This window comes from Sorex araneus, chromosome 1 (genome assembly GCF_027595985.1).
Source record: "Sorex araneus isolate mSorAra2 chromosome 1, mSorAra2.pri, whole genome shotgun sequence".
NCBI lineage: Eukaryota > Metazoa > Chordata > Mammalia > Eulipotyphla > Soricidae > Sorex > Sorex araneus.
The window spans coordinates 35,843,699-35,856,436 of record NC_073302.1 but is presented as its reverse complement, the minus strand read 5'-3'; the positions used below and the strand labels follow the sequence as shown (position 1 = coordinate 35,856,436).

Sequence of the window (12,738 nt, the reverse complement as noted above, 5' to 3'; positions counted from 1 at the left end):
GTCTGTTCGACACTGTTGGGATGGTTTTGTTGTTTGTCAGGTAGAGGTCCTGTTCAATCAAGCCTGCATGTTGTAAGAGTGCAGCTCACTAAATTTTCCCATATGAACAGGCCTGCATAGACATCACTCTGATGAAGATAGAGGACATTTCTAGCCCATCAGAAGGCTTTCTTCCATCCTTTCTGGTTATCTCCTTGAAAAGTAACCACTACTTCCACTTTACTGTTGCTGTTGGGGCTGGGGGTGTCCGACACATATCTGGTAGGGTTCAGGGGACAGACTCTCACCTAGTGGTGCTCAGGGGCCTTGAAATGTCAGGGTTCACACCCAGAGTCACCCACATGCTAGGCAAGTGCTCTACCAACAAAACCATATCTCTGGATATCCTGGTTCTCTCTGTCTCTGTCTCTCCCTGTCTCTCTGTGTGTCTCTGCCTCTCTCTGTCTCTTTCTCTCTGTCCTGTCTCTCTGTCTCTCTGTTCTGTCTCTCTGTCTCTGTCTTTCTGTTTCTCTGTGTGTGTATGATGTGTGTGTGTGTGTGTGTGTGTGTGTGTTTGGTCCAACCCAGCTATATGTATGGCTTATTCCTCCTGACTCTGCACTCATGAATCACTCCTGTCAGGGGACTTGGGGGACCATATAGGATCCCGGGGATAGGTCCCAGCCGGGATGGCCATGTGCAAGGCAAGCACCCTCCCTGCAGTAGTGTCACTCCGACCCCTGTGGCTATCCTGATTTTTTAAGCCATAGATAAGCTATGACTATTTTGAACTTCATATAAATGGAAACGCACAGAAACTACATATTGCATCTGACTTCTCTCACCCAATGTCACATCTGTGAGATTCTTTCATATAACTGATGGGTTAGCAGCTGTTTGTTCTTTTTCACAGATATGGAGTATTCCAGCATATAAATTATACTATAATCTATTTATTTTACTCCACTGCTAATGACAATTTTTTATATCTCCAGTACTTCACAAATATAAACAGTGCTATAAATCTCTTCAGAAATAATCACTTATTTCTCTTGGGTCTGTGCCCTGGAACAGAACTGCTGGGTCATGGGATAGCTGTGTATTTAGTTTCAGTAGATACAGTCAGTTTCCCAAAGCAATTGTAAAATTTCCCTTTGCCTTCAGTAATGCAGAGAGATGCAATTGTTCCACAGCCTTGCCGACACTCGGTTTTGTCAGTACTTTTCATTTTACCACAGGGTCGGTGGGTAGTGCTTGTGGGGCACAAATGCTCAGTGATGCTGCACACGTCCCCTATGTCTGTTGGCCAAGTGGGGTGACCACTTCTGTGGCCCCAACCTTCTCCCTTTGGTGATGTTTACTGAATCCAGAGCAGCAGAGCAGGGGCGTCACATGAAGAAAAGTTGAAGGACCAGGTGAACCATGAACATATTCAGCAAATCTCTAATGGTCTGGTCTGGAAAGAAGGAATCTGAGTACCGTGGACCTAGACTTCCCAAAATTACTAAGATGTGGTCGTGTCATCAGTACAAGGAACTGAGTATTAAAATTTCCTGAGGAAAAGATAGCCTAAGGGTTAATTAAGGCTATTGCCCTGCTGGCGGCCAAGCCAAGTTCAATCCCTGGCACCATATATGGTCCACCAAGCACTGCAGGGAGTGACCGTGGAGGTCCCCAAACACTGTCAGGGTGACCTGAGTAATCTCCAGCACCAGGACCCAAGAAGTACCGTATTTTCAGCCCTCACATTGAACTACCAGTGTGGCTGCCTGAGGATCACTGAAAGGTGCCTCAGGGTTTCTTGAGCACTGCTTCAGAGGATTCCACCCCTCCTCCTTAAGATATATATATATATATATATATATATATACATATATATATATGGAGGTAGTAGGCTGGCCCGGGCAGGGCTGAGCACCTGTGAATGGCCCTGGAGCGGTGCCATCGAGTCCAAGATGACCTCTCCCGGGAGGGCTGACTCTGCACTGGTGGATGCTGGGAGCTGACAAGCTGTAATTTAAGACCCTTTCAGCCCTGACTCTATTATGAAAGATGAATTTGGAGCCAGTGAGTGATCGGGGAGGACGGAGGCTCAGAGAGGAGCTATCTTTAAACCACTTGTTTGCTGGCCTGTTTGTGCGTAGTTTTCAGCGGATGAGCTCATTCTCTTAGTCAGATGGGAAAGCACCGGCTGAGAACGCAGGGAGACAAAACAGTGCTGGGCTCCATCGCTCTCTGCCATTGCTGTGACACAGAGTGGCCGCCCTGAGCCTCTGAGAGCCACGCCATCATTGCCGTCAAAGCTGACCAGGGGGTTCGCTGGTCAGGGAAGGGCCCTGCGTAGCACTCCAGGCCCCTCCCCGGGTGCTCTCAGGCTGCATCTAGGGAGTGGTCAAGGCGTCTGAGTCATCACACAGATCTGCATAAGTGACAGGTCCAGGAAAAGACCCTCAAACTGTCTCCCAGTCCTTCCTACATCACTGTGTGTGTGTGTGTGTGTGTGTGTGCATGTGTGTGTGATCTTCTCCCCCATCTCAGCAGCTTCCTGAGCTCTCACTAGCCTTGGCCTCTTCCATGTCATCTTTCCACATCTCCACCACTGCAGAAAAGTTTCCAGAGCTTCACAGAACAGGGAGAGGCTGTTGAGTTTCTGCACTGCACCTCTCAGCCAACACTAAAAGCACCGGAGGGCAAGTATCTCTCTCCTAGGGGCCAGCAGGGGGACCTGTACCTCTCTGCAGCCTGAAGGCAGATCTGCTCTGTCAATGAATGAAGGGTTGAGTGAATAAAAACCTAGTACAATTAATGATCTTGGCACTCGGAGGCAAAACTTGAGCAGAATAAAAGTTGGCCTGTAGGACTGGAGTACAGGGTAAGTTAACGTGCTTGCATGGGACCCCAGTTTGATTCTCCAGCCTTATAAAGTCCCCCTGGCATGGCCAGATGTGATCCTGGAACAGAGCCAGAAGCAAGCAAGCTATGACCCCTAAAGCTAAAAGAAAAAAAAAAGCTGGGTTGTAGAAGAGCTGTGAACCCACTCCTACTCATATTCTCCATTTTACAGACACAAACGTTAGCACTTGCCTCCCTGCAGATGTTAACATAAGGTACAGCTTTCTGAAGCACATCTTTGTACTTTCTGAAAAGCAATATGAAAATGATCACAAACAATGACAAAAGGCAAATGGCAAATCAGGGGGAAGTATTTGCGCATTAAGCAAAGGCTTAATTTGTTTGATAGGCAGAGAGACGTCCTGCCTCTCTCTGTCTCCTCCCTGCCAAATAAGATAGCCCAGTAAAAATATAAGGAAGAGGGAGTAAAATAGGAAACGCACTTGAAAATAAAAATGGATATGAAGCCTGTGAATAGAGAGTAAAATTCATTCACAGCCCCAGAAAAACAAATCGAGAAACAAGGCATCATTTTTTGCCATTCAGACGGATAAAAATGAAAGTCTAGAATTCTCAGTGTTGGGGCTGGAGCTATAGTACAGCGGGGAGGGCATTTGCCTTGCATGCAGCCAACCTGGGTTCAATCCCCAGCATCTCATCTGGTCCCCCAAATGCCACCAGGAGTAATTCCTGAGTGCAGAGCCAGGAGGAACCCCTGGGCATAGCTGGGTGTGACCCAAAAAATGAAGAGAAGTCTACATGCTACCCTCTTTCAGGGGAGTGAAAGTCTTATCTACCCAAACACACACACACACCCTTGACTCAGCAGTTCTGTTTCTGGGAGTTCATCCTACCAGAAACACTTAAAACTACATGAAATTTCATCAATAGGGCACTGGGTAAATTTATAATGTTGGCTTATACGAGAATAGTACTAGCATTAGCCTCGCGGCTATTGTTGGTCATTAGGTCACTGTACTCTAAAATAGGAAGCATTATCCTACACATACTACATACTGGGCACAGCGCTAAGCCACAGATGCTTAGCTCTTGGCATGCAGTCCTGACAACTCTATGAAGCAGGTACATTTATTCCTGCTTTACAAATGAAGACACCGTAGGACTTTAATCTTAGTTTCCTAGGGCTAACAAATGGCTACAGACTAGATGGTTTAACTCAAAACGAACTTATTTCGTTGCAATTCGGACACGAGAAACCAAAAAACTGGACGTGAGAAACCAAAGTGGTAGAACCAGTTCCTTTTGGAGGCCCTGAGAGAAAAGTGAATCTGAACTTCTGTCAATCTCTGGGGACAGGAGTGGTTTGTTCCTATCTTGGACACTATCATTGCATAGCTTTCTTCTAAGATTCAGGCCTCTATTCTGCTTTGGTGGGAAGAGACAGGGGGCTATGGGTCATACAAAATGATGCTCATGGGTTACTCCTGGCTCTGCACATATGAGTCACTCCTGGTGGTGCTTGAGGGACCATATGAGATGCCAGGGATCAAACCAAGGTTGGCCTCATGCAAGGTAAATGCCCTCCCGGCTGTATCATTGCTTCGGCCCAGGCCTCTCTTCTTTTTTCTTTTCTTTTTGGGTCACACCCAGCAAAGTTCAGGGGTTACTCCTGGCTCTGCACTCAGGAATTACTCCTGGTGGTGCTCAGGGGACCATATGGGATGCTGGGAATCGAACCCGGGTCGTCTGCATGCAAGGCAAATGCCCTACCCGCTGTGCTATCAAGGCCTCTCTTCTTATAAGAATACCAGTCACTAGACTGAGGGTCACAGAAATCCAGCAGAACCTCATCTTATTGTTTTGTCTAATGTTTTGGATCATACTGGCGATGCTTAGGGGTTACTCCTGGTTCTGCAACTCAGAAATTACTCCTGGTGGTGCTTGGGGGGACCATATAGGATGCCTGGAATCAAACCCTTGAGCATTGGCAGATGTGCCCCCATCCCCCTTCCCAGCAAATAAACAAACAAACAAAAGGAAACAAAAGGCTGTGTGCAAGGCAAATGCCTTACCCACTGTACTATTGCTCTTGCCCTAGAACCTCACCTAAACCTCATCTTAACTAATCTTACTCTTAACTAGTCCATTTACAAAGACTTGATTTTTAAGTAAGGTCATATTCTGAGGTCCTAGGTGGACATGACTTTGGAGGGACACCCTTAACCAGTACAGGGACCAAGGTCACAAAGCTAATGATTAGTGGTGAGATTTGTGTCCCTGTGGGCAACCTAACTGTCCTCAGCACAATCCCTTTACTCTGTCTTTTCTAAAACAGCTCCCACTGGGCCGGACACCATCTTTAGGTGCTTACATGTAATAGCCAACTGAGTATCTAAAGCAACCCCACTTGATAGGTGGAGAAACTGAGGCACAAATAGTTGAAATTTACCTGAGTTGAACAACTTTATGAAAATAAAAATTAAAAAAAAAGTTACCTGAGTTGACTCATCCAATAATAGCAAGCCTAAGATTTGACCCTGGAGTTCAGATTCCTTTTGTTTGTTTGTTTGTTTGCTGGGAGGGTGGGGGGGCACATCTGCCAATGCTCAGGGGCTAATCCTTGGCTCTGTATTCAAAAGTAACTCCTGGTAGTGCTTGTGGGGCCACTTATGGTGCCATGGATGCAAACTTGAATGAGCGGCATGCAAAGCCAACTCCTTGCCTCCTGTACTTTCTCTCCAACTCCCATCCCTGCATTCAGATGCGTCACCATTATGCTAATGTGCCTTCCAGTCACCATCCTATTATGACAAGATGCTCTGAGAATGAGTGCCCAGGAGCATCTCACTCTTGAAAGACTGGTGTTGTTTTATTATATTTTTGGGGGGGAAGGCAGCGCTCAGAAGGCTTGGGGCCCCCACCAGTGATTCTTGGCCACTGGGCCATCAGTGCAATGAAAGGCTCAAAGATGCTGCTTGGGCCCTACAGTGCCAGGGAATGCCCAAGCCACCCCAGGAGCGCCACGAGCCTTTAGGACTGTACCTGGTAGTGGCCAGGCCACCACGTGGTGCCAGGAATCAGATCCAGGTCAGGCATATGCAAGGCATACATACACCTTAATGGCTGCACCAGTTCCTGGCCTTTGGGGTTCTTTGGTTTGTTTGTGGGGGGCACACCTGGTGATTCTCAGGGTTTACTCCTGGCACTGCACTCAGGGAACACTCCTGGTGGGGTGAGGGGGACCATATAGGGTGCGAGAGATCAAATCTAGGTCGGCCCCGTGCAAGGCAAACACCCTTCCCGCTGTACTATCTCACCAAAGTCCCTTGGGGTTCTTTATGAGGGGGCCACGCCTGCTCTCTCCCATCCCCCACGCCTGGCATGACTAGGGTTATCTTAGTGATCTCAACCCCTTTCGGTAATGTACGTAAATGCAGAATCCAAAGCCAGAGCCAAATGCATGCAATACTGCCAACCAGTCTTCTTAAAGCGCCCTGGCTCTGCATGAAGTCCGTCTCCCCAGCGACTCTCTGCCTTGCCTCTGAGGGGTTTGGAGGAGATGTGGGGGTTCCCAGCCTAACACATACATCCACCAGGCGTAGTACAACCAGTGCTCAGAGAGACCAACTTTGGTCCGCTGGTTCATTTAATTCACAATTTTTTTTGTTTTATTTTTGAGCCACATCTTGTGGTGCTTAGGGACCACCCTGATTCTGTGCATAGAGGGGGCACTCCTTGTGGGGTTTCAGGGACCATGAAATGCTGGGAGTTGAGCTTGAGCCTCCTACATACAAAGCTTATACTCCAGCCTGTTGGACTGGCTCTCTGGTCTTCAGTTCACAGTTTTCATTTCTCACAGTTAACTTTCGGACCTTGCAAGTTGATATATTTTTTAATGCTGCCACTCATCATTCACCCACCCCAGATGCCAGCCTCCAGAGGCAGTGTGTGGGAAAAGGCAATTTAGGCAATTTAAGCTGAGGCCTGGAGTCCTGGCGCCTCTGGTGCTTCGAGATTGGCCTTGAGTTGGGCAGTTTGGCCAGGAAGCCAGTCTGGGCTTAAATTTCTCCAGAAGACAAAGGAGAAGGAGGAAAGGTAGAAATAACCCATTGTGAGGGGCTGCGTTTCTGAGGCAATTCTTGCTGTATTTCTGGGGCAATTCCTCCCAGTGATCCCATCTTGTGCCACACCTCGTGCCCCACCACCCACCCTTCCCCCAATTACTAGGCCCCTAGCATTTTATTTCCCCGTGCCCCACTCCAAGCCCCCTACCACCCCTTGCACTTTGTTCTGAAGTCCTATAAGAGGAAAGAGAAAGAAAGAAAGAAAGAAAGAAAGAAAGAAAGAAAGAAAGAAAGAAAGAAAGAAAGAAAGAAAGAAAGAAAAAAAGAAAGAAAGGGAGGGAGGGAGGGAGGGAGGGAGGGAGGGAGGGAGGGAGGGAGGGAGGATATGAAGGAGGATATAAGGTAGGGAGGGAAGGAAGGAGGTAGGGGGTAGAGGGAGGGATGAAAGAAGGGAGAGTGGGTAGGCAGGTAAAGAGAGAAAAAGAGAGACAAGAAAAAATGACTTAAAACATTAAAAATTAAATAATACTATAATTTAATGCCAGGGGAATGCAAGGGCCAAAGGGAGCCTTTGATTTCACTGGCACTCACTTTGGTACTCAAACGTGGGGACCTGCAGAATGAGCAGTACATTATTAGGGTTTAATAGAGCTTATTAGGAATTAGTGTGCTAATTAGAAGGCTTATTAGCCTCTCATGGACTAGGCTAATAGGTGCATTTTTTATGTGGTCCAGGGGATGCAAGTGTGTGTGTGTGTGTGTGTGTGTGTGTGTGAGAGAGAGAGAGAGAGAGAGAGAGAGAGAGAGGAAGAGAGAGAGACAGAGAGAGAAAGAGAGGGAGGGAGAGAAAGAGAGACAGCAGGGGTTAGCTAGAACACAGGGACTCACTCAAGTTTGCTGCCTCTGGTGAATATTTGTAAAATTTTTTTCTGAAATACAAACTCCAATTGTCTTGCCTGGATGACTTTTTTCAGTTTATTTATTTATTCTATTTGGGGGCAACACCCAGCAGTGCTCAGGGCTTACTCCTAGCTCTGCATTCAGGGATCACTCTTGGCAATGCTCGGGACCATATGGGGTGCCAGGGATCGAATCGGGTTCAACCATGTGCAAGGCGAATGCCCTACCCACTGTACTATCTCTCAGGCCCTTGGATCAAGTTTTATTGAGCGTCACTGTCCTCTGTACAGAAAGGGCATAGTAATATCTGGACCCTTCTTCCTTCAGCGAACCGGGGCAGGTTTCAAATGAGATGGTGGATTCTGTCCATTTGCTGGGACAGGGCTGACAGGGACCACTGTCTCCAGGACAGCTGGCGGGCACTGCGTGATGGTCATGCTCATTGCAGGGCTCTCACTTGCTTGTCCCGTGACTCATTCATTCATTCATTCAATGGCCAATCACTGATGGAAGCCTATGAGCCCCAAAGTATAGCCCACACCAAGTGCTGAACTCGAGCTGGGCACCAGAAAGAGGGTCAGTAAGTAGGTGAGGTCACATGGAATATGGGTGCTGGTTCTCTGAGGGGCTCTGGGGGTACACAGGGAGCTTGGCGGGAAAAGAGAAGACAAGTTCACTGCCTGGGGAGGGGAGAGGAAGACTGTGCTCCCGGAGGAAGGAACTGCCAGGGCAACGCAGGGCAGCTCAGTCTGGGCGCAGGGGGGTGGAGGAGAGTGCTGAGAGATGGCTCCTGAGGGGTCCAATCTTAATGGTGCTGGGACTCCATGCTGAGGAACCCGGTAGCCCCCGAAGGAAGGAGAGTAACACAGCCATAGCCGCTTCTCAGAGCAGCAGCAAAAGATGAAAGAGCGCAACTTGCAAGGGACTCTGACAAGAGCTCAGGGGAGAGAAGTGGCATCTTGGGCTGGGGGAGTGGCTGTGGGGACAGACGTGAACATGAGACAGGAAAAGGATAGACCAGACCGAACTCAGGAGCGAAGGGGCCGAGTGTGGTGGGAGGCACCGGCCAGGCTCGGGACCACCTGCGCGGGGTGGGGGAGGGGGGACAGTCGGGTGGTGGGCCAGGGTTTGGGCCCTGGGGGACCCTCCTGGCTTTTCCTTCTAGATGAGCACTGCAGATGCCAAGAACTGAGTCTAGACGAGACACAGGATCTGGGGACTGTGTCCCTAGGAGACGGTGGAGCCCCAGGAGTGACAGGAAACATGGACGAGTCTGGGTCAACAGAATAGAACCGAGAGTGGCGCCGACAGTTTAAGGGACAGCAGTCAAGAGGCGCCAGTGACAGAGGCCAGATGTGACCAAGAGGCCGCTCAGCTTCCCTCTTTCCTGTAAGCGTGGAGAGCAAAGACCCCCAGGGTCACACCTCATGACCCCACAGAATCATCTCCGGGGAGGCCCAGAGTGAAGAGGGATGGAACCCCTGCGCGTACGCCCAGCGACAGGGACCCTGGGTGGGACTTGCCTCTCTCTGGTCCCTGCAGCCCATCACTCATCTGTTCCTGGAGAAAGAGGGAGGAGGAAAGGGCGAGCGCTGGAGAGGCCGGACACTCCCAGATAGGCCCAGCAGCCGGCACCACCCAGCACCGCGGCATAGGCCCAGCAGCCGGCACCACCCAGCACCGAGGCAAACCTCTCCCACGTGTCCTGGGCTGACTCTGATGAGCTCACCCCTTCCTTATCAGGAGCAAGGAGAGTCGGTCTATTAGGATGGACGGGGACCGAGGAAGGCGGGGGGATGTGGGGTGACACAACAAAACAAAGGAGATGGCCCCAGAATTAGGCCCTCTGACTTCTGTTTCTCTGCAGAACCCCAGGCCTGTGGTTTTTAAATGAAGCCCAAGGACTGACCTCCGCGGTGTTCTGGCTTTAAGTGAAAACTCCTTTTAGAAATGTCAGAGGCTGGTCCATTAGTAAGATGGAAAAATCAAAACACAGAGTGGCAAAGGCCATTATCACTGGGCTGGGCAGGAGTCATCATCAGATGACGTCACCGCGGAACCAAGCCAGCGAGGTCAGGGAGGCGGGCAGTGGCGTGACGCTGCTCTTCAAGCTCTGCCATGCCGCCCACCCTCCGCTCAGACCCTCAGCTCTGCCAAGGGGCACGGGACCCCTGCCCTGTGATCCTTAGAGTGCTCAGTCCGTCTCTAGGGGAAGTGTTTCCCCAGGCCTTCCACAGGATGGCAGAACTCTCAGTCCAGCCCCTGCCTGTCACCCCCTGTCCTTCTCGGTCCTTCTCACCCCGTCAGCCTCCTGCCAGAAACACCTGTCTCCCCTCGTGTCCTCTCCAAGTTCTACCCCTCCCCTTCTCTCACTCCCGCTGCTTCTTCCCCACCGGGGTTTTGGAAAGAGCTAGACTCCCTCCTCTAGCCTCTGCTCCTCTCTGCCTGCTGCCCCTCGGACCATGGCTGCTGCAGGCTCTGGGCCCCACTTGGCGCCCGAGGAGTTGCAAGCTCTTATTCCCGAACAAAGGCTGCTACAGACAGAAAGAGACCTCTGCTGCAGTGCCCCGTCCTTATCATCTGCCATACTCTGGCCAGGCTCATCTGCCACCTTCCGCCAGCTCCTTTCCCAGGCTCAGGTCATCTGTCCAGGCTGATCCGAGCTTCCAGGAGGCCCCTTCTCCCGCCTCTCCCTCACCCCCTCTAGGCGAAGCCTGGAGCCTGCCTGAACTCAGTCCCACTAGCAGCCTCTGCCGCCTCCGTGCCCACTCTCTCTCTGCTGGGGGGTCTCCCTGAGAGGGCAGCAGAGCTGGGGCTGAAGGAGGGGGGGTTCCCAACCTGCAGGCTGCCCCCCACGCCCCCCCCCCAGGCTCCCGCGCAGAGGAAAGGTGTCAGGCCCTGATAAGCGGGCGGAGACTATTTTTAGAAGGCTCTGGCTTGACTCTGGGGCGGATCTGCCTCCCCCCCACCCCCTCCCCTTCACTCTGCCACACTGCTGCTGGCCTTGTGGATCCATTTGGGGGTAGCGGGGAGGGGACACTGGCCTTTCTCTCTGCTGTCCATGCTGCTCTGAGGTCTGGAGTGGACATGTCTGACAGTAATAGAGAAGCAAAATGAAACGCAGGGCCAGGGAACAGCAGGAAAGGGACTCGCTTTGCCTTGCAACTGGCATGCAGAGGTTGGAGCCCCTGACCCCACCACCCCAGATGGCCTCCTGAGCACTGCCGGCAGTGAGCCCTGAGCTGGGTGTGGCCCCCAACACACACACACATACACATATATGCTCCATTCTATATATGGATTTATGTGGACGTGTGTATGCACATATGTACATGCGTACATAATATACATGCTCCATTCTTTGCACTGTAAGATGAAAATGAAACGAACATTCACAATTAAAAGTAGGAACCTGAGGACTGAGACTCACTCTTTCTCAGCCTGAGCCACAGAGAGCTGGGAACCAGGAGATCAAAGAGGGGGCGCTGATGGGGCGCTGGCAGAAACCCTCAGCCAGGCTCGAGCAGGAGCAAAGGTCAGGAGAGACTGGACAGGCTGGTGGGCACCAGTGACAGAAGGAGGGGGAGCTTCCCGGGGTACCCGCCGGGCGTCCAGACCTGCGGTCCGGGTCTGGTTCTGTGACTCAAACGCGCAAAGACCCGGGGCCGGGTCATCCCCGGGAGCTGCTCAGACAGAGACCAAGAGCAGGGGACAGAGCAGGACCCCCCAGGGCCAGGAGGCCAGGGACGGGGGTTGCGAGCGGGGCTTCGGAGGCCTCGCGGCCGACCCCAGGACTGACCCAGAGCGCGATCGGGCGTCTGGTTCTGGCGCGGACACGGGCTCTGAAGCTCGCTGAGTCCCTGGCTCTTCGGCGAAGCTGCCCAGCACCCCTGCACCCAGCAGCGCGGTGCGGAACCCCGGCCGGGCCCGAGGGGCAGCGGGTCTCAGGTCCCGCACCCCGGGAGGAGCGCGGCCGGGTCCCCAGCGAACAGGTGCGGGGAGCGCTCCTGCGCCCTGGCCCGCGCCCCAGCCCGCCGGGCCCCGCCGCCGAGACCCAGGAGCAGAGTCGGGCCGGAGCGCGGGGGTCTCGGGCCCCTGGGGGGCGCTGGGGGCGGGGGGGGGGGCCTGCTCCTGCCCCACATCCCCCAGGCTCCCCGCGCGTGTCTCGCCGCGCCGCGAAAAGCTCTCGCAGTTCGGGGAAACTTTTGCAGCGGCTCCGCGCGGGGCTGGCGGGGGCGCCCCCCACCCCCAGGCGCGCGTCCCGCTCCCCCGCGCGGTGCGGGGCCCGGCGGGCCGGGCGGGGGCGCTCCCCGGGGCAGGGCGCCCCGCGGCCCCCCGAGGCGGCGGCTATTTATAGAGGGAGCCGCAGCTCCGTCCCTGTCGGCGGCGGCGACAGCTGAATATTTTGCCCAGATATGGCCGGGGGGCCCCCGGAGTGGGGGGGGGGGGCAGGGCGACCCCCGGCCGGGCGCGGGTGCGGGGGGCTTACCGGGCCGTGGAGCGGGCGCGGGACGGGCGCGGGGCGGGCGCGGCGCGGGGCTGGACGGGCTCCGGGGCGGCCGGGCGGGCGCTGTGCGCTCCGGGGGTGGGAGCCGGGGGCGGGCCCGGCTCTGCGCGGCCGCCGCGCCCCGCCCCGCCCCGCCCCGGGGGCCGCCTCGGGCACCGCTCCCCTCCCCGCGGGCCTGGGGGGGGGGAGCGCGCGCGCTCAGGGCAGCCCCCCTCCGCCCGCGCCCGCCGCCCCGCGCCGCCCAGCCAGGCCCGTTCCGTCCGCCCCAGCATCTTCCGCCCAGCCCGGCTTCTGCGCGACATCACCTTAGTTCCAGCCGGATCCGATGAATTCTCGGTGCAGACAGAAGGGAGAGTCCGAAATAGCGATGGAAAATAACCACAGAGTGCGTGCGTGCGTGCGTGTGTGTGTGTATGTATATATACACACACACAT

General features: G+C 53.5%; 1 protein-coding gene across 2 annotated transcripts in view; it reads right to left on the bottom strand.

Moving 5' to 3' along the window:
* TMOD1 (tropomodulin 1) overlaps positions 1 to 12,738 on the bottom strand; it is an 85,636-nt gene extending 72,898 nt beyond the window's left edge. The window contains exon 1 of one of the 2 annotated variants that reach the window (XM_055139716.1): positions 12,609 to 12,738. The gene's annotated coding sequence lies outside the window, so the exon portion shown is untranslated. Of the gene's footprint in view, positions 1 to 12,285; positions 12,418 to 12,608 lie in introns of those variants that run through there. The other variant, XM_055139711.1, reaches the window with a different exon arrangement.